We start from the raw sequence: 19,889 nt of genomic DNA on the forward strand, positions 1-19,889 counted from the left end.
AGATTGGAGAGCGGCTGATTGAACTTTACAGTAAAAAGACGATGACAAACACTGTGCACGCGTGTGTGTGTGTGTGTGTGTGTGTGTGTGTGTGTGTGTGTGTGCATGTGTGTGTGTGTGCGTGTGCTTGTCTTTGAAACTGGCGGAAGATGCCCTTGAAGTGAGAAGGTGCCTCACGCCGACTTGGTGTTGGCATCCTATGTAATGTTGATTGGATCCCCGCTGTGTCTGTCGTCTCATAAATCAAGCGCACACACATTCTGCTCCTCACCCTTCCCTGGTCCCTGTAGTCGGGCGGCAATCCAGAAATACAACTGACAGTGATCATAATGCCTGGGCGCGGGTGCGGGTGAAGGCGGTTGTGAAATAAAAAGGTGGTCTTGAGGTTAATCTTAAAAAATAAAATAATAATCTTCATTGTTGTCTCCTCTGTGTGCCCGGAATTGCATTTCAGATGGCTGGCACACGCAAAGGCAACTCCATAAACTTTAACCTGCCTTTTTAAATGAGTGGTGGAAAGGACATCTCCCTATATCCTTCCCCCTTCTCTCTCTCTCTCACCTATACGGTGGTCGCTATGATGTCTGATGGAGCGGTGGACAAAAGAGAAGGGGACATGTGGGGTGGGGTGGGTAGGGAGGGGAGGGGGGGGGCAAGCGTTTTGCAGAGAGTGATTGTGAGAGGACGTCAGTGGCAGAAGATGTCCTCTACACAGTGATTAATTCCGGACCCAATGTGATTTATGGGCCCCACCACGGCTGTTTTGTAGGTCACTTTGGTGCCACATCACTCAAAGCTGTGCAAACAACAAGTCTGATATCAGTGTTGGTTAGCTGTAAATGAGGACACACATGCGGTCCCATGGAAATGTTTTGCTTTTGAATATTGCATTTGCCTGTCAAATCAAATGGATTTTTTGGAAAATATGAGTGACTCAGAGGGATGATCTGGGAAACCACATCCTGTAGTATAGGCCTACAGAGACTGATGTGGAGCGGGGGAAGGTACATTAAACACAGGGCAGAGTTTTAATCCGTGCATGTGTTTATCTCATCCATGTCTCGTATTAATATACAGTACACCGATTGCTTAGGCTTTCTATTTGAAGAAAAACATCAAATAGAAAAGGATTTGATTTGCTGCACTGACGACACCTAAGGATTTACATCAATGACAGTTGGTGCCAACACAGGACAAAGTGTTGCAAGGTGGCCCAATTTGCAACACTGCAGTCCCAACTAACCTAGACCATCATTGGCAAGACAAAGGGCAATACTGTGTTTTTAAGAAGCTGGATAAGCACAACATTGCCTTGTCACAGTCTCCAATTATGCTGGTTCCTTCCATTGAAGTGTGAAGCAATTACAAATATCCACTGCAAATGTGTCGGGCAAAAATAAGGGGAATAGGGCCCAGGTCAACAATCACAAATATGATAATAACTTGCGTGATGCTAACCGCCACAGACACAGGTTGGCACCGTTTAGAGAAATTGGCATGGAAGAATGCATTCGGCTTGCGTGACGCGGTTGAAGGTATGAATTTGTCATACCCTGTTTAAATGGTTACATCAAGTGTATGTGGGTGTGTGTTTTACCACTGACTGATAAATATTTAACCCCAGCAAGGTGGAAAGACAATTGTGCCTTCTATGCGTATGATTCTGTTGCGACTCAATTGACTGAAATGAACGCTACCATTAGAACCGAAAACAAGAAAGGCCTGCTAAGCAACATCAATCCCCAAATCCATTTAGCCTTCTGCTAGTATTAATGTTCTACTGTGTGGCACTGGGAAAATTGATGCAATTTTAAAACGAGAACCCATCATAAAAAAATCTGAAAAGAGTCATCTGAAGAAATACAGTCATATGAAAAAGTTTGGGAACCCCTCTCAGCCGGCATTATAATTGACTCTGCTTTCACAAAAAAAATATAAAAGTGGTATGTCTTTAATTTACCAGGAACAGCTAAGTACTGGGATGTTTTCCAAACAAATATTTTTTGAAAAGCAGTATTTGGTCGTATGAAATAAAATAAAATGTGAAAAACTGGCTGTGCAAAAATATAGGAACCCTTGTGGTTTTGTTGATTTTAATGCCTGTAACAGCATGTACAACTGATGACTTTAAACACAAAGTTGGTTGGATTATGTTGTTAAGCATTGAACCTCAAATAAATGTCTGTTTAATCATGAGAAAATGTATTTTAGGTGCCTAAATGCAAGTTGCACTTCTCTTTGACTCTCTGCTGAAGTGAGACAGAAAGGGATCATCAAAACAGTTCCCAAAAGATCTGAAAAACAAAGATTGTTCATTGTCATGGTTTACGGGAAGGCTACAAGAAGCTTTCCCAAAGGTTTCAATTGTCAATTTCGACTGTGAGGAACGTTGTCAGGAAATGGAAGGACACAGGCATAGTGGCAGTTAAACCCAGGCATGGCAGACCAAGAAAAAAACAGGAGCGGCATAGGTGGAGGATTGTGAGAATGGTTGCACACAACCCACAGATCACCTCCAAATTGCGCTGAATTGTTGAACAATGTACAGATACACAATCTGCAGCCAGATGTTCTTGCAGGTCTTTGGAGGTGATCTTTGGGTTGTGTGCAACCATTCTCACAATCTGCCGCATATGCCGCTCTTGTACTTTTCTTGGTCTGCTAGACCTGGGTTTAACTGCAACTGTGCCTGTGTCCTTCCATTCCCTGACAACGTTCCGTACAGTAGAAATTGACAATTGAAACCTTTGGGAAAGTGTCTTGTAGCCTTCCCCTAAACCATGACAATGAATAATCTTTGTTTTTAAGATCTTTTGGGAGCTGTTTTGATGATCGCATTCTGTCTCACTTCTGCAGAGAGTCAAAGAGAAGTGGAACTTGCATTTAGGCACCTACAATACCTTGTATCATGATTAAACAGACCTTTATATGAGGTTCAAGGCTTAACAACATAATCCAAAAATTTTGTGTTTAAAGTCCTCAGTTTTACATGCTGTTACATGCATTAAAATCAGCAAGACCACAAGGGTTCCCGTATTTTTGCACAGCCAGTTTTTCACATTTTATTTAATTTCATAAAACTAAATACTGCTTTTCAAAAAATCTTTGTTTGGAAAACATCCCAGTACTTAGCTGTTCCTGGTAAATTAAAGACATACCACTTTTATCTTTTTTGTGTGAAAGCAGAGTCAATTATAATGCCGGCTGAGAGGAGTTCCCAAACTTTTTCATATGACTGTGTACATCCGTGCAGTGATAATGTCCCAATTGCTTTCCATCTTCACTTTTCGGGACCAGCAGATTCATTTTTATTTCTAAGAAATCGGCACAGATTAGTGTCAACAGTGTGTTTGCAGATCTGTGACATCTAGATTAGACATACACTTGTATTAATCAAAAAGACATGTCACTTGTTATGTTATGCTGTCTCCTTTTTTAATGTCTTCATAAATGGATAGGAACACGACTTGGAGTAAGGGCTGGTTCAGAAGCCTCGGTCCAGCAAGGTCAAATAAATTCTAATATTGAGGCCCTTTGGAGAAAACCATCAATAGACTAAAATCAATACAACCGTGGGTTGATCCTTGGCTTGGAGTCCGACCTTCTCTTCACAAGATGCTTCCACCAGCGAGTCCTGACAGATGCTGAAATAAAAGTTTTCTGAGGGGAACTTTCATGTCCAGAACTCAAAGAACAAAATGTGGAAGGGGAAAAAAGATAACGTCAATCTGCTCTTTTTTATTTATCGATTCAACTGATGTACAGTTTTCTTTTATTGTAGCAATATTTGAAACGGCTGCGTCGTGTCAAGCTATAAGTTAACCAAGGTCATTCACTCGAACATTGTGTCTCAAAACAAGGGTAGGGTGTGTGTGTGTTTGGGGGGGGGGCACACTTTTACTCAGCTCACTTTACACAGGAAAGTTGTTTGTATTTACCTGACTGCCTTTAGTTAACTGATCAAAGCGTAGTGTTAATAATGTCTCCTTTAAATGCCAGTTTACAGCAGGAAAAATAAAACAGCCATGCAACTCTAAAGTTCCCCGCTCCTGCCATTGATTGATGGTATTTTCCATAATCCCCTGTTTGTTGTCATTTCCTTTTCCCCCAACCTGAAAAGCTGCCATTGGATTATGTCCCCCCTTCTTATTACAGGTAGTAAGTGGATACAACTTTTGAAACTAGTGGAGCAATAATCAATCCTCGTAATGACATTACTTTAGAGCAAGAGGGGACATTTATTTTGAATCTTTTCAGAAAATGAGAAATGCATGTATATCCTCACAGATAAAAAAATTGGAGGGGAAGAGCAACGTACATTTTTCCTGACCATCTGGCTCTGCTACACCTGAGGATTTCAGACAAGTACATTACAAAATTTGCATTTTTTTAGCATTTAAATATCGAGAGACTGATAGTGAGTCAGACTGCCACTTTTGTCCGCATTTACCCGAAATATCTCTACCGCTATAGAATGGATTGCCATGACATTTAAAGCAGACATTCATGTGGCCCCCTCGGGGTGAATTGCAATACGTTTGATAAGGTAAAGATTTAAATTTGCCCAATAATTTGATTTATGACCAGATACCTGCAAACATGGCATTCCCATATGTGTCAATTGGCAAATGTTAGCATGCTAACACAATCCACTAAAGCAGTGAATATGGTATATGTCATTCATGCTAAATGTCAGCATGTAAGCTTGTCATTGTTGGACTCATAGATGCTTTGAGCTGCATGCTGCTGCTGCTCCATGTTTCAACCATAAAAGCTACAATTACTATACATAGTAATAAGTCGATTGCACAAAAGAAGAAAATCTGAGGTTTGAGTGTATGCGAGTCCACAGTAAATAGTGCGGTTGTTCTGCTAATCTCGTGATACGCCATTAAGTAAATGAGGTCATTCAGGTCGCAGGGAATAAGGTGCACCCTGCAGCTACTGTAAATGGAAGTCCCTCCCCTCAATGCATTTCTCAAAGCCATTAATAATCTACACTCATAACCACTCTGGATACAAGGCTGATTTATTCTGTGATTCAGTCACGACGCATTCAGCATGGAGAGACGGCGCTGAAGAAAAACACATTCAGGCCACAGACCTGAAAAGCATGAATATCTTCCTTGTTGCCTTTTTTTCTCTCTCCTCTTTTAGCCGACCCGCAATGGAATGCAGTTGGCTTCATTAACATCGTCTGCAAACCTTGATTTGATGGTATAATGTATACTGAGTAGAAATCATGTTTGGCATGCAAAGTAGTATTTCTTCCAGCTCTGGCATTAAAATGAAGAATGCAAAGATAAAAGAACATTAACAAGTGCACTTACAAAAGTGTTCGGGTTGCAAATGAAATGTGCACTATTAAAAAAATATTTGAGAATTTAAAATCGCAAAGCTTCAAACAGAGTTATGAATACTTTCCATACATAAGAGTGTATAAGTGTATACTGTCACTTACACAGAGATTCTTTTTCCAGGATTTCACACAATGAATATGCGTCAACCTAGCACATTACACCTGTCGAATAAAAATAAAAACTATCTTAACCAATATAATCATTTTACTGACGTCCTAAGATCAAGTGTCTCTCACTGAATTTTAGAAGAAGTACAGGGCTGAACTTCACTGTGACACAGAGAGAGGAAATTCTTTGTAAGTTCAATGATCATTATCTCAATTCATGACAAGGTGAGACAGAGACTTCAAACTCCTCTATTCATCCATTTTTATTCTAAAAGCGGAGCGGAAGGCTTAGAGAGTTAAAAAGAAATTGTTGGATTTAACTCTGGCTTAGGTTTTTTAATAGGAGCATTGTTCTTCCCTTTTGATGCTCGCCAATTTAATCCACATTTAATTAAAAATATATATTTTAGAGATAACTACATTTTGCTGCATTAGTCTTGACTACTTACTGTTTACATATTGGCGATCACCCTCTGAATGCCAATTATCCAGACGTGTTTGCAGTCATCTTATGGCAGACATTATACATGTATTGCACAAATTCACTCATACATGAAAATGATATTGAGGTAAGACCTATCAACATGGCTCAGAGTATAAAAAAAAATATTTTGTTAGTTCCAAACTAACTTTAAAACATGTGCCAAAACAGTATTTTTAAAGAATTGAAATCATTGCATTGTTTACCTTAGCCTATTTAATGAGGTTTTTACTCGACATTTTTTAGTTTTTCTTATGGATGGAAAAAAAATGCTTGTTGTGCAATAACCCTTTCATAGTATAACTCCTCCATGTAAATACACATTTAAAAAGTAAAGCAGTTAAAGTTAACTGAAAAAAATCTCAAGTAAACATATTTACGCAATTAAAGAAAAAATAACTCAGCCCTGGTTGATTTTCTGTCTGCGAAATGACTAAAATCAATCTAAAGAGTCCTTCGTGTTGTTTTGGTGAATTTGAACAACATTTCTTCTGGGATAAAGACAACAACTATGTTTATGACAGGACAAATGGTCGGAACTGTTTACAATTAATTAAGATTTCAACAAACTATTTGTCTCAAAAATGCATATTTGATGAATATTTAAACAACAACAACAACAGATCCCAGCATGTGGGAAAAGAGTCTTTGCATCAATATTCAACACTGAAAATTAGATGCCTCAATTTTGGGTTGTGACCTGACTGCATTGCTGAATGGAGGCGCAAACAAGCCGAGTAAACTGTTGAATGATACATGTTAAGTTACATAACCTGCCACTCCAACAGACGTTTTTCTCATCTTTTTCCGAGTAGAAAGAGTGCTTTTTGTTTTTGTTTTAATGATAAATAACTCCCCTCAAGGGGAGGCAGTGTGAGGTCAGCAACTGCAACAACAAGTAGCATATGCTTGAGTAAGCCTCGCTGCTCTTCCCTTTAGGCAAACCATATAATTGGAGTTACATTACAAGCCTGTATTCACACTGCATACAGAAACTAACTTGAAACTTCACACTCAGACAAAAAGCACACAACCTCAAACACCCAAAGTTGTTGTGGTACATATCTGCCTTGCTCTATGATGAGTATTAGCAGACTTTGCCTCTACACAAGCTTTAAGGATAGCAATTCAATCATGGTGCAACCGAAACCTACTGAGGTTTCAAAGCAAGGGACTATCTTTCTAACTGTATTTTGAAGCCAATTAAGAGTCTTTGTTGGAATATGACATCTGTTGCCTTTGGACTAAATCCTTGTGCTATACATGAATCCCTCTGTAGATTCACATGATTAAGAGACAGACTAGAAGATATTTGTTCATTTTTTCTTCTAATTGTGACTCTTCACATATAAGGGTTACTGTATCCTTTTGGGATACACAGAAATCCTAAGGTTTTTAATAAGGGGCTGAAGGGGGCAGCAGAGTGAAATTCAGCCGTAGCATAATTTGAAGCTGTCAGAAGTTCAGAAAGGAATACAGGAATAGAATGTGACCTATTTCAAGAGAGGGGGCAGGGGAAGTAAATCCAAGATGGCCGTTGCAATGGTAGATTCTGTACCTTTGTGACACGGGACGATGTCAAACTCTTATTATGGCGACTGAGAGCAAAGGGAAGTGGTTGAGTTATGAGCCATCTCAACACCGACCTGCCTCCTCGTTTGCAATCCCCTAATTAAATCACCAAGGCACACTTTGGCTTTGGAACTCCAGCTTCAAATGTTTCCCTGATAGGGAACCCATCCAGCTCTGAGAATCAAGGATAAGTGCATTATTTGTCATTTTATGGGTGCATACATGTTAACGGTACACCCCCAAAGTCAGGCCGATGAGGCTGTTTAAAAAGCTTTGGAAGCTTAAGAGGCAGGAAGGAATAAGCTTACCTTTTAATATAACAAATGCCCTTCAGTATGATTCATAACCCACACTGTTACTAAAACTCTTTGTTCTGGTATCTTTTCTCATGTCCATTAAGACCTAGCACTTAAACAACAATCATCAACACAGGGCAGGAAGACAGTAGGAGGCCAACAAATGTAGGCTTCCAAAGTTATCGCCTCCCAGATAATTTTATGCGCACAGTAGGTACAACTGGTTCTTACTAAAAGTGCAATACTTTTGCGTTCAATTGGTTCCCAGGCCATGCGCTGCTAGACGCGCCCACATTAACCACACTCTTTTCTTTGGGTTTGAGGTTGTTTATTCCTCTGACTCAGCAGACAATAAGGCATTCTTTTCTTACCGGATTGGAGGAGAAATAGGCCGGTGCGTTACCTGGCGATCGTTATTTTGTGCATGTTTGTGGTCGATTTGCTGTGTGGCTGATTAGTTGCGTGGCTGTTTAGTTGCGGTCTGAAAACAGTATGACTGCATACCTGGGAACCCAGTTCCCCCACTGGGCATAGCTGAAATAGATTACAAGCCGCCCTCGCCATGCCAATTGTGGGGCGGCGTTTGCTTTACGCATCGTACTATCCCTCCAACCAAATGTAATTAATCATAAATCATTTAAATGATCATCAAACAACTCAAAATTCATAAACAAATGCAAAATATACAATAAATCTTGAAATCAATAATTTGGCTTCAACACTTACCATAACATAGGTCCATAGTCAATTTGTTTTGTCAAACAGAGGAAAAGTGGTAATGTTAGAGAGTCAACAGTGGTCAGGATTGTGAATTTTATCAGGTTAAGGAATAAAATAAAAAAAGATTCCTGACAATCCTTTTGTGAGGCCTTTAAAGTCAGAAATAGCACTCAGGCCTGAGAGAACGGCTCTTCATAGTCTGCGTCAAAATCCACAAGGAGCCTTTCTGCCTCTGTGGAAGTGACTAGATCCAAGCCTGTCACCACTAATCCTATCCACTGAGCTGAACGTATCATTATAGAGACAAAATAACAAGTGGACACCGCCAAAGGTGAAATGCAGTGCTGCACTGTAATCACACAGCCTTGATTGTCTAGAGTGGTGGGTTGTTAAAACAGAACATTAAGGTAATAAACAACATATCTAAATTTCCAAAATCCTGCCAAACTAAAAATAAAATGTATTGTAATTAGAAAATGGCATCAAGCTAATGCCAGGGCAATGTTATACTTTCAAGGGGTACATTTAGGCTGGATTAACACATATATCTCAAGGTTTCTGGTGTGCAATGCTGGTTAAAATTCAGAGCGCCTTTACAGCTGGCTGAATGGAAAATGAATAAAGTCTAACGCCAACCTCAGAGTGATGGATTGAGGTTATAACCTGGACCTCACTGCAGCTGATGGATGTGGGAAGACAGATCTTTCAGTCAACTAATGCTGGGTTTACACTAGAGGACTTTTAAAATACTTTGAAAAGACTGAAGACTGAAACCCTCTTACATCTACTGTAAAGACTATCAACTCACACCTGAAGACAACTAGTCATTAGTTGTCAGTCACAGAGTGAGATTTTGAAAAGACAGGGGTTTCATATTGCAATACTACAACTAGATTCCTTTTGAGATTAATAGTATTTCCGCAAACGTGATTGTGATTATTTAATTAAAAACAAGTTAATTCAATATTCCAAGCAGGGGACTTCCTTTAGTTATTTGACCAGCTTTATTTGCTGATCTCATCCCCCAATAACTTTAACTCCTTACCCTGTAGAGTGGAGTGTAGAGTGTTCAGGTTGCGCGGCTGTCAGCCTGGTTCTCCACCGAGGCTTCTATGAAAAAGGTTGCGACTAATGCCGCTCCTCCTGTGTCGTGCTTGGTGCATGCGACAGTGTGACAGTGTTTACGTCATTTCGCTTGAGCCAACCCCCTAAGACTAACTCGGAACGTCAAGACAGGAAGAAGACGGAAATCGGGTCAGAAGACCACCGTACAACAAATGACGTGTGTGCGCCACAACTCCAGCACGACTCCCGTGATTTCAGTCCGACATTGGAATATTGTCTGCAACTGTCAAATCGCGTGAAAAGTCGTGTAGTGTAACCCCAGCATTAGCTGTTTGATTGCAGCTAGAACAGAGATTCAGTCTCTATGTACCATCCTCCCGGGCGGCACAGGCGCCACTATTTGCAGACAAAATAATATCAATATTCATGTTATATAAAAACCAGGGACCTCTGCTTAAAGGTAAGTTATCGTTGAACATTCAGGTTGTATCACAGCAACTCCTTTCCTGCTTCCAACTACGTGTTCCGTATGTGGCTGGTATAGATTTAATGATGACACTCAACAAGAAATATGAGTATGATACATACCATGGATGATCAAGTGTGTGACCCAAAGAATGAACTGGAGTGCTGCAGTCCTGAGTCATTCCCACATTCTTCTTGGAAGCTGTTCTTGATAGCAGTAGTGGACAGTGACGGATTAAGGCTTTGGCCCAGTGATGGACTCACATTGCGGCAATCTGTGGGGGGTCTCTCGCTGAAGCAAAGCTGTTTGATTTCAGTCCTGCATGGTCAAGATGATCAAGTCTCCCCGTTTTGACCTCTCTGGTGCCAGTGAATTCAAGTTAAATCTGTACAATGCAAGTTGTTGGACGCTAAACACGCAATACATGAGTGACTGTCTCCACAGCTGCACAGTTTTTGTCGTTGAATCTCATATTTATCTCTTATGAATGTATTTGTTGTTTCTGATAACTGAACAAATTGTAACAGGCCTGCTGCCAACTTCCGCCCTGGCAAGGCATTTGGCAGCAAAATGTTGCTAATGAACTACAGTGTGTGTACCTGTGGTACTCCTGTTGCTAAAACAAATCTGTTTACAAAGTCACATAGTGGGAATTAGCCTCCTTCTGGGGACTAAATGCAAGTCCTGTAAATACATACAATTTAGGGTTGAGACCTGGTTTAAGGTAAGGGTAAGTTAAGGTAAGGGGAGTAAAAAAGACTAAACCTATATAGAACTAAATCATAATACATGGAGAAGATCTAGGGAGAAGTTACACATCAGGGCAATGCAGGGGGAATACAAACATAAGCTAAACAGTGGAAACCACACATTTTAAAAGCAGTGTGTAAGGCAAGGCAAGGCAAGGCAAGTTTATTTATATAGCACAATTCAGACACAAGGCCACTCAAAGTGCTTTACAGGGGCAAGATTAGAATACATAAAACACATTATAAAACATTTAAAAGCAAATAAAAGAAGCAAATAAAATGAAAACTCGATTTAAAAACATTTAAAAGCAAATACAATTAAAATTACAGGTTAAAATGGAAACAGAAAAGTCTTCAGACTTGATTTAAAAGAACTGAGGGTTGCAGCAGACCTCAAGTTTTCTGGGAGTTTGTTCCAGATTTTTGGTGCATAATAACTAAAAGCTGCTTCTCCTTGTTTAGTCCTAACTCTAGGGACTGTAAGTAGACCTGTCCCAGACGACCTAAGGGCTCTGGACGGTTCATAACGTATCAGCATATCATTAATGTATTTTGGCCCTAAACCATTTAGTGCTTTATAAACCAACATCAGTATTTTGAAATCAATTCTTTGAGTGACTGGAAGCCAGTGTAAAGACCTCAGAACTGGGGTAATGTGATCTACTTTTTTGGTCCTAGTGAGGACTCGAGCAGCAGCGTTCTGAATTAGCTGAATCTGTCTGATAGATTTTTTTGGAAGGCCAGCAAGGACACTGTTACAGTAGTCAAGTCTACTAAAGATAAATGCATGGACAAGTTTTTCTAAATCTTGCTGAGACATAAGCCCTTTAATTCTTGATATGTTTTTTAGGTGGTAGTAGGCTGATTTATTAATTGATTTTATGTGTTTCTTGAAATTCAAGTCAGAGTCTACAACAACACCAAGATTTCTGGCTTGGGGTGTGGTTTCTAACATAACGGATGTAAGCTGTGCGCTGACTTTTAATTGTTCATCTTTGGCACCAAAGACAATTACTTCAGTTTTATCGTTGTTTAATTGAAGGAAATTTTGGCACATCCAATCATTGATTTGTTCAATGCACTTACTCAATGCCTGTATCGGACTGTAGTCTCCTGGTGATATTGTTATGTAAATGTGTGTGTCGTCTGCATAATTATGGTAGCATAAAGTGTAAAAGTTTTACATAAGTGTAAAAAAGATGGCAGAGCTCTTTCCTCTGAGGAGAAACACACCAAACTAGAAAACAGCATCACTGTATTAGAGATGGTCTGAGTTCATCCATAGACTAGCAGCAAAACACAGAGGAAGAAATAAAGTTATTATTTGTCATTGAGGTAAAATTGTGGAGAAGATTAGATTAGAAGATTTGATTATCTATTTTTATTTGAAAAAGAGAATGCTCATAACCTTTGTGTTGTAGGTAAGTAAGCATTGCTAACTATCTTGGGAAATTACTAAGAGGAAGTAAGACCTGCATTGATTTGGTTGAGATGTCAAGTGTAAGAGAAAGTGGAGATAACCAGCGTGAGACAATACGTTGACTAGACATATAGCCATATATGGAATGAAAAACAGTTTATGTGACAAATGAGATGTCTGCATTAGGCAACATCCTAAAGCAACAGTATACATAAGGCTTTTTGGAACTGATGTAGACTCCCTTTGCTGCAGAGCACTGGAAATCCAAATGCATATGTCTGTTTAAATGTTTAGATCAGACTTTATTGAAATGCCCAATCCCACGTTGCAGTAGATACGCTTATGTTTCAGTGACCACATCAATATCAAGTCCCTGTATAGATAGTGTCTCGTTGTTCACATATCCATCTATCATTGGCCTCCTAACCTGAGATGATTCAATGGATGTTTGGACCTGGTTCAAAGTGTGACTGCTATGTTTCTGAGTTGAACTACTCTGGGAATTGAGTTACACTACAAGGCCAAGCTCCAACAATGTCATCAAAGCAGCAGATGTAGAATGTGGGCCGTAACTTCGATTGGCCAGGGCTTCTCACTCCTACTCGCTTGTGTATATGTTAGCATAGGATGACGTGTACCTCTGACCCATGCCAGTTCTGTTGAAGAAGGAGACCATTATTGTTAAGAAGAATTTTAGTTGCTGAATGAGCACGTCTTGGTATGTGTTAAATAAATGACTGTGGCTCCAATGGGTGTATTGATGCTAGTGTAAAGCTCTTGCTGTGGCCGAGCGCGGTGTTATGTGGATTTAGGTTAGGGGTGAAAATCTCAAGGGGAGTGGTGGTGGTGGTCTGTGGATGGAGGCCCATAGTGATCACAAAGCGTCAAATGTCCAGGCCCCACACATGTAAACCTAGATTTATTTAGCTAGTGTCAATTGTCTTCAAATAACTGAAAGTTCACATAGTGGGAGAATAAATATTTGTAATGATGTGATCAGTTGAAGGGAGCTTGGTTGACCCAAACAGTTTTATTGATCACAATTTGTTGTTGCTTTGTTGTTCTGTGTGCTTTATTTGACCATGTTTTTAAGTTATGACATTAGATATCCCATAATTGAGGTTGCAGTGACACACCCAGATTAATAGAGAATTAAACACAGAGTGGGATGAATTAAAAATAGTGTACAGTGTGTGTGTGTGTGAGGGATAGAGAGATATATAAAGAAAGAGAGAAATAGAAAGATAAAGAAGACTATAGTCAAACTGGGTTGTTCCCTCCCAATTTGCCATGCACTGCACTCACATTTCATCATATGGACAAACTGTTTGGTTTTCCAAAAGGCTTTTGGAGGGATTACATATCTTCCCTTTCATAAAGATGCCATTAGTGTCTGGGGAGTAATGGGAGCCACTAATTTGATAGTCTGACCTTAAGCTATTCATCAGCTCATGAGGGAAGAAAATGGATGATGCAGGAGATCACATTATAATTTGGCTACAGGATCCAATAGTCTAATGACAGCATTTACTCAAACAGCTGCAAAGAAAATGTTTGGCGATGCGGGGGAACAAATGGGTGGCATAGGGAGGCTGAGCATAGTGGGCCAATCAGTTTGACAGTCCAACTTCTCTGCAGGGAGCAAATATAATATTCATACAATTCCATAAACAGAGAGACGTCCTTGTCATTAGTGCTGCTTGTATCTTATGCAGCTCTTAAAAGTCACTGTAAATAATGATAATTGTTTCTCCAGAGGATGGGCTGAGGGTACCAAGGCTGAATTTTTTATGTCTGTTTTTTTTGTATGCTGCCATGTTCACCAAGGTTGTTCTCTTTTTAAATTAAAAACAACACAAGACAAGAGTCGCAGATTAAAAGGGGAATCATTATAACGCTTTGTGAAAACACCTGTGCTAACAGTTTGCCTGAGAGGTCAGACTGATGAAGTGCTTCCAAATCTGGACACGCATCTGTGCAAATAAATTAATACTTGAGGGCAGTTATCCAATTCCACCCCTGTTTAGATCCCTGGGAAATTTTTTGCAGCATTACGATTGAAACGGGGCCAACATGCAAATGAGGTGAGAGCGTGGCCATGGGTGGTTGATGTGAGACAATGCAAGGGCTTTAGACGAAGGCAAGTTGAGTGTTGCAAGGGCCTCCTGGCTTTTGAGAGCATGGAAAATAACTATTCTGAAGGAGTTTTGAGCCTGTTTTAGCAAACAACTTAAGCTCTTTATTCCTTTTCAGGCAGCCACCCCATGTAACCGGGCTCTGTGGGTTCAACCACTCGTTCAAGGGGATCATACAGTGAATAATGCATGCTCTGCTAGCCAACCCAAGGCTGCCAATATGAGCCACATAAAGGAGGGTGGGTGGGGGGAAAATTCAATGACCACTGCACCCACTGAAGTTCAACAGTTCCTTGAGAATATATATTTAAAAAACACACACACCAGTACGGCCCTTCCTAGTAGTTTACTTTAATCTATAACCTCAAATCCAGTCAGTTTAATTAGCAGAATTCACATCCTCATATGTTTTAAATGTCAACATGCTATCTTTAAAGCATGTATGAAACTACCACATGTCACTGATTCTACCTATAGTGTCCCAAAAATATCAGTTGTGCTAGATCTCCCGCAGGTATGGTTGATCCAATCCACACATACCCCACTGTTTATTTCCCTTTTGCTCTGGTGTCCAATTACAGCAATAGATTATGTGTCCGTCGAAAAAACTGTTGCCGACCAGGGCAGAGCACTCTCTCCGAGAGCTCTGAGGCACTCGCACAGCCGTCTATCATCATGGAGAGCTTCCACCGAGGCCACCGAGGGCCCCGGTGCCATCAGCGCTTGATGAATCTGCACCCATTCAAAGCGTCATCTGAACGCTGTCGGGCTACGTTTCACATTCTCTTGACCCCCGCCGGGTCGAGACCCCCGTTCTGTCTTTCCTCTTCATCTGATCCTGGGAGACCTGCAGCGGCTAAAGGCGTAGCGGACTGATAGATGCACTGTGCTGAGGGAGTAATGTATTGCCGTCCTTGCAGGCAACATAGATGAGGTTTAAATGATCTAGTACGCGGTGGTTTGTAATCTCGCTGATCAAATTTGCCAGAGATCCTCTCCCCACTGCCGTCTATATATATGGAGAAGTAATGGAGTCTACTGAGAGTGAACACAAGAGCTGTACTCCATCAAGAGGCCTTCTGACTTACTGTGCCATATTGTTGATCTTCAACCCCCTGACATGAAGAAAAAGGAATATAGAACTGTGTCTTGGTTATATTTTTGACATTGTATTTGTTGGGTCAATGCACATTTTTACATAGAAATGCAACAGCTATAGGTTGTATAGATATTACCTAGACATCTAGCTGAAGCTAATTTGCAGCACCATCCTTTCCTTTTTCCTTGTGGCATTGCAAGTCTGTGCCCTCTCCCATGACGTGTAGGCATGAGGCGAGCTAATAACATAATGCACATCCAGACAGTATCTATATAGTCAAAGATGTACCCCACTGTGCCATGACAATTATTCTAATTACATACTTTGCAAGTGTGCAATTGTGTGGAGAGGCTACTATGGTGACAAGCAAGGAGTCGCAATCTCACACAATCGCTTATATTCTATCGTGGGCATGCTCTTAAGCCCTCGGAGGAGGGTGCTTGCTTTGTATAGTAAAGAGGAACTCAGCGGACTATGCTTTAAAGCTGTTCTGTGGTTGGGTCCTTTGACACCAGGGCACATTCCCCAAATCCTGAAACATTGCTATTGACATTTTATAAGCCTAGTAGCAAACAATGTGAAGATCAGTTAGGGTGATGTACAGTATGTGGACAGATACCAAACAAATGTCTGACAAAATAAGTGTGCACTGTTCGCTTCCTGTAGAGATATTGAGTGGGACAATGATTCATGTGGAAAATGTGGCCTTGTCAGTGTGAATTAGGCTCTCTAAAGGGAGGTTAGTCCTGTAATAAGGCACTGTAGGAAAATTACTGGGATGGGGAGGGGGTCCGAATTGTTGTTTCATTTTACACACAACAAAAACCTCCACACTGTTAGAATATAATCTGATATAATTATTGATTGTTAGAGCTGCTAAATAAATGACTGTGCTTAATGTTGAGATAAAGCACATGCCATGTGTGGGTGGTTGTAGGCCAGTAAAACAACTCTATGGATAAAGCTAAATCATCGATAGGTCTGAAAATACATGTCTATTGATTTTGGTGAGGGAAAAGTATAGCCCAGATAAAGAGACAGTTTCTGGCCAATGGACTTGAATGACCTGTGGCGCACACACAAGTTAGCTTTTACATGTAACAATGCATGAATATATATAGTTTTTTTCTTTATTGTGAAGATGAGAAGAAGATGAAAGACTGCTTGCCCTAAAAAAATCAGAGGACCCTCCCCTCGGCAAAAAAAGAAAAAAAAAAAAACCTTTGTTTGAACTTTCCACAGGCCATCCAAAGCCGATTGTTAAAAATCATTACCACAAAGCTAGAGACCTAGTTTGGATTGGCTTGTTTCATGTTTTGGAATGCTTTCAGGCTTTTCTCATGTGGAGAGGATAAAAAAGTTTCTGTCGATAATCTTTTTGCCGTTGATTTGCCTCGAGTTTTAATCCAAATTTCACTTTAAAAAGATACACATGCGGAGAATTGCTTTCCTTAAAACGATGGCTTAATGTCTGTGTACAGTCCTTTGTCACTGGAAAATGGATTGTCACAAATGCGTAACGTGTCAATTTAGTCAAATATTTCCTAAATCCTAGTCGAGGGTGTTTTTGAACAATAAACAAGACTCAAGCAGATTATACTTTGCGCTTGTCACTGTTGGAGGGCGGAACACCAAGGCCAATGTTTGACAAATCCCCCAGCTTTGCCACTGACATTTGATTAAGCCACATGGAAAACAATGTGGACATCAAAGTTTTGCAGTGGAAGCTTTGGGGAGCTTGTTTATCATCTGTCTGCCTTTTTTGTAAATTTTAAAGCACAATTGGACTGGATTGGACTGGGCTGTGGTGCATCCCCCCTCAGGCTCTTTGAGCAAGTTGTAATGATGATGTGATGCAGTTTGCGGCTCCTTATCAGTCTTGCTGAGAATCAGAATCGATAAAAGGAAGCACACATAGGGTAAAGTAAAACAATTGTTCAGCTTCATACATTCAAATTAAGGAAAAGCACCACAGCTCTTCTCCTCCTAACACTCCCAAGCTCTGTCACACTTATCCTGTGGCCCTAAAAGCCAGTCCACCGCTTTGAAGCACTGGCCAATGGGCACATTCCGCTACTAATGCCACTGTTTAATAGTCCGTTGAACATTTTCGGATGAACTCATTGCCACTGTCTGCCGCTATTGTTGGATTTCCTTCGCCAGTGTTTTCTTTATCTGTTTTTGTTTGATGTTTTCGTGAGGCTGATTCAGTCATAAGAAATGTCTATAAGTGGCACCGCCGTCTGCTTGAGTCAGAGCGGAAGCGCCAGCAGAAATCAAGCAGCAATCAATAAGCAGCTTCACAATATTCCTTTATTTTAGAACACAAAAAAAGAAATAATATGATTTAGTTGCTTAAACTGACTAAATGAATCACGATGAATACTCGTTCCGAGGCTGCGGGGAAATAGATCCGCATTCACTGACATACATTTTAATTAAAGCTATTCAGAGACTCAATAATGCAGCATTCACATACAATGAAATACCCTTTCACTCAGGGAACGTATGTAGAGAGACAGTCTACTGTAAATACACACCCCACCCGAGGTTATACCCATTGAGTTTGAGGGAAAAAGAAGTCCAGGAATTACAATCATGTGTTGTTAACATAACCTTGTATTCACATATGGTAATCCAAAAGGCAAGCTCCATAAGAAAGATCAATAGCATGATAAAAGCAATTGCTTCCGGCTGCGTGTGTGTATGTGTGCGGTAGCTGCAACCAAACCATGTCCTTCACCTTGGCTCGGAAAAACCAACACAATTTCCCATCCTTTATGAGGTTGCCGCAAACAATTTGAGACCTCCTCAACCTCTCTTGGTTTTACTTTACTGCTTGCCCTTGCTGTATAAAATCAGCCTGCCTATATGCATGCATGGAATTTTACTCACATTCACTCCAGGCAAATATCACAAGTCATGCCTGTTATTATGTAGATACATGTTTTTTTTTTCCTTTAAACAATGGATTGCTGTCGGCACTGCAAAATAGGACACAACTTTGAGTTTCTCAATTTGGTCCTCGGAGACTTTTGATTCTTTTGTGAAGTGTTTGAAAGTACACCACCCCTCCCCCCCTTTCTCCCTCCCTCCCTCTTCCTTCCCAAGAAAAAGCCCTGTCAGAGCCATCCTCGTGCATCTCACACAGTGAGTGTTTCTCACTCCTGACGATCAACACACGCGGTTTTCTGATCTTTTATTCTTCCCTTTTCCGCGGCAATCCCCAAAAGCTCTAAAACATGATAAATAAATGATCAAAATGTGAACAACAGTAAGTGTTGACGTAAATCCCATCCCGGGTTATTGAGTTTGATGTCGGGGACTTACGCTTTAATCAATGAGGGGTTAGTTTCATCCATAAATAAAAACAGAGCTTGATGATAAAACCCAAGTGGGAATGGATAAAGGAGTCCCTGTAATTGATTCCCTTTCAATGAGTGTGATATTGTAGCAGATCCAGGCTGTCGGCTTTTGAAGTCAAACACGGTCGCAAATCCACAAAAGCAGCAAAAAAAGCTTGTGACCGGAATATGGCGTGGGCCCGGCTGGGAGAAGTGGTGGAAATGGCACACTGCTTTCTCCCTCAACGCCTCAAGGAGTCACCAGCTGAGCGCAGCAAGCTCAGAAGCCTCAAATCCAAACCTATGCAACAAAGACACTTCTAAACAAAACCTTTGACACAAAGACAAAGGGATGAAAACGATGAGTACAAACACAATGTACTTTTTCTGGGGGTGAAGTCGGAGCTTTCATGTGTTTTTTTCTTCTTCTGGACTGCAGCAATCCTGGTTAGGGGTGTGTGTGTGTGTGTGTGTGTGTGTGTGTGTGTGTGTGTGTGTGTGTGTGTGTGTGTGTGTGCGTATGTGTGTGCGTGAGTGTGTGTATATGTACAGTATGTGGGTATAGGTATTCTCCAGAGGTGTAAACAAGACTATCTTCATAAAGGGGAAGCTCCCGTGCTCTTGCTTGTTTCACTATTTAGTTGTTAGTAGTTGACTCAGAGAGATTTTTCACTTCATTAGCCAGTTCTTTACAACGCCAGATCTAATGGTTAGCATGAATAATTGCTTGTATTTTCAGGGAGAAAAACAATCTCTCCCCTAGTATCAGCACGCCTTATGTTAACGGTCCTTTGAAATATAGTTGCACACTTACAGAACTTGGGTGTTCATCTTGCAGATACTGAGGGATTGAAACACATTGTTAATTGTGTGGGTGAAAGGAAGAACAAACTTTTCCAATTGTTTCAAACCCAAATTTCTTAGCGTGAAAAGCTTTATAGCAAAACAATATGACAAGGCAATAGCTAAACAGCAGTATGGTGTTATATAAACAATGGTGGCCATACATTATTGTACTTGACTTCAGAAAAACTGAAGTGGAGGTGGTAGACCAGCTAATGACAAATTAGAAAAA

The sequence above is a fragment of the Ammodytes marinus genome (assembly GCF_949987685.1).
Source record: "Ammodytes marinus genome assembly, chromosome: 24".
Taxonomy (NCBI): Eukaryota; Metazoa; Chordata; class Actinopteri; order Uranoscopiformes; family Ammodytidae; genus Ammodytes; species Ammodytes marinus.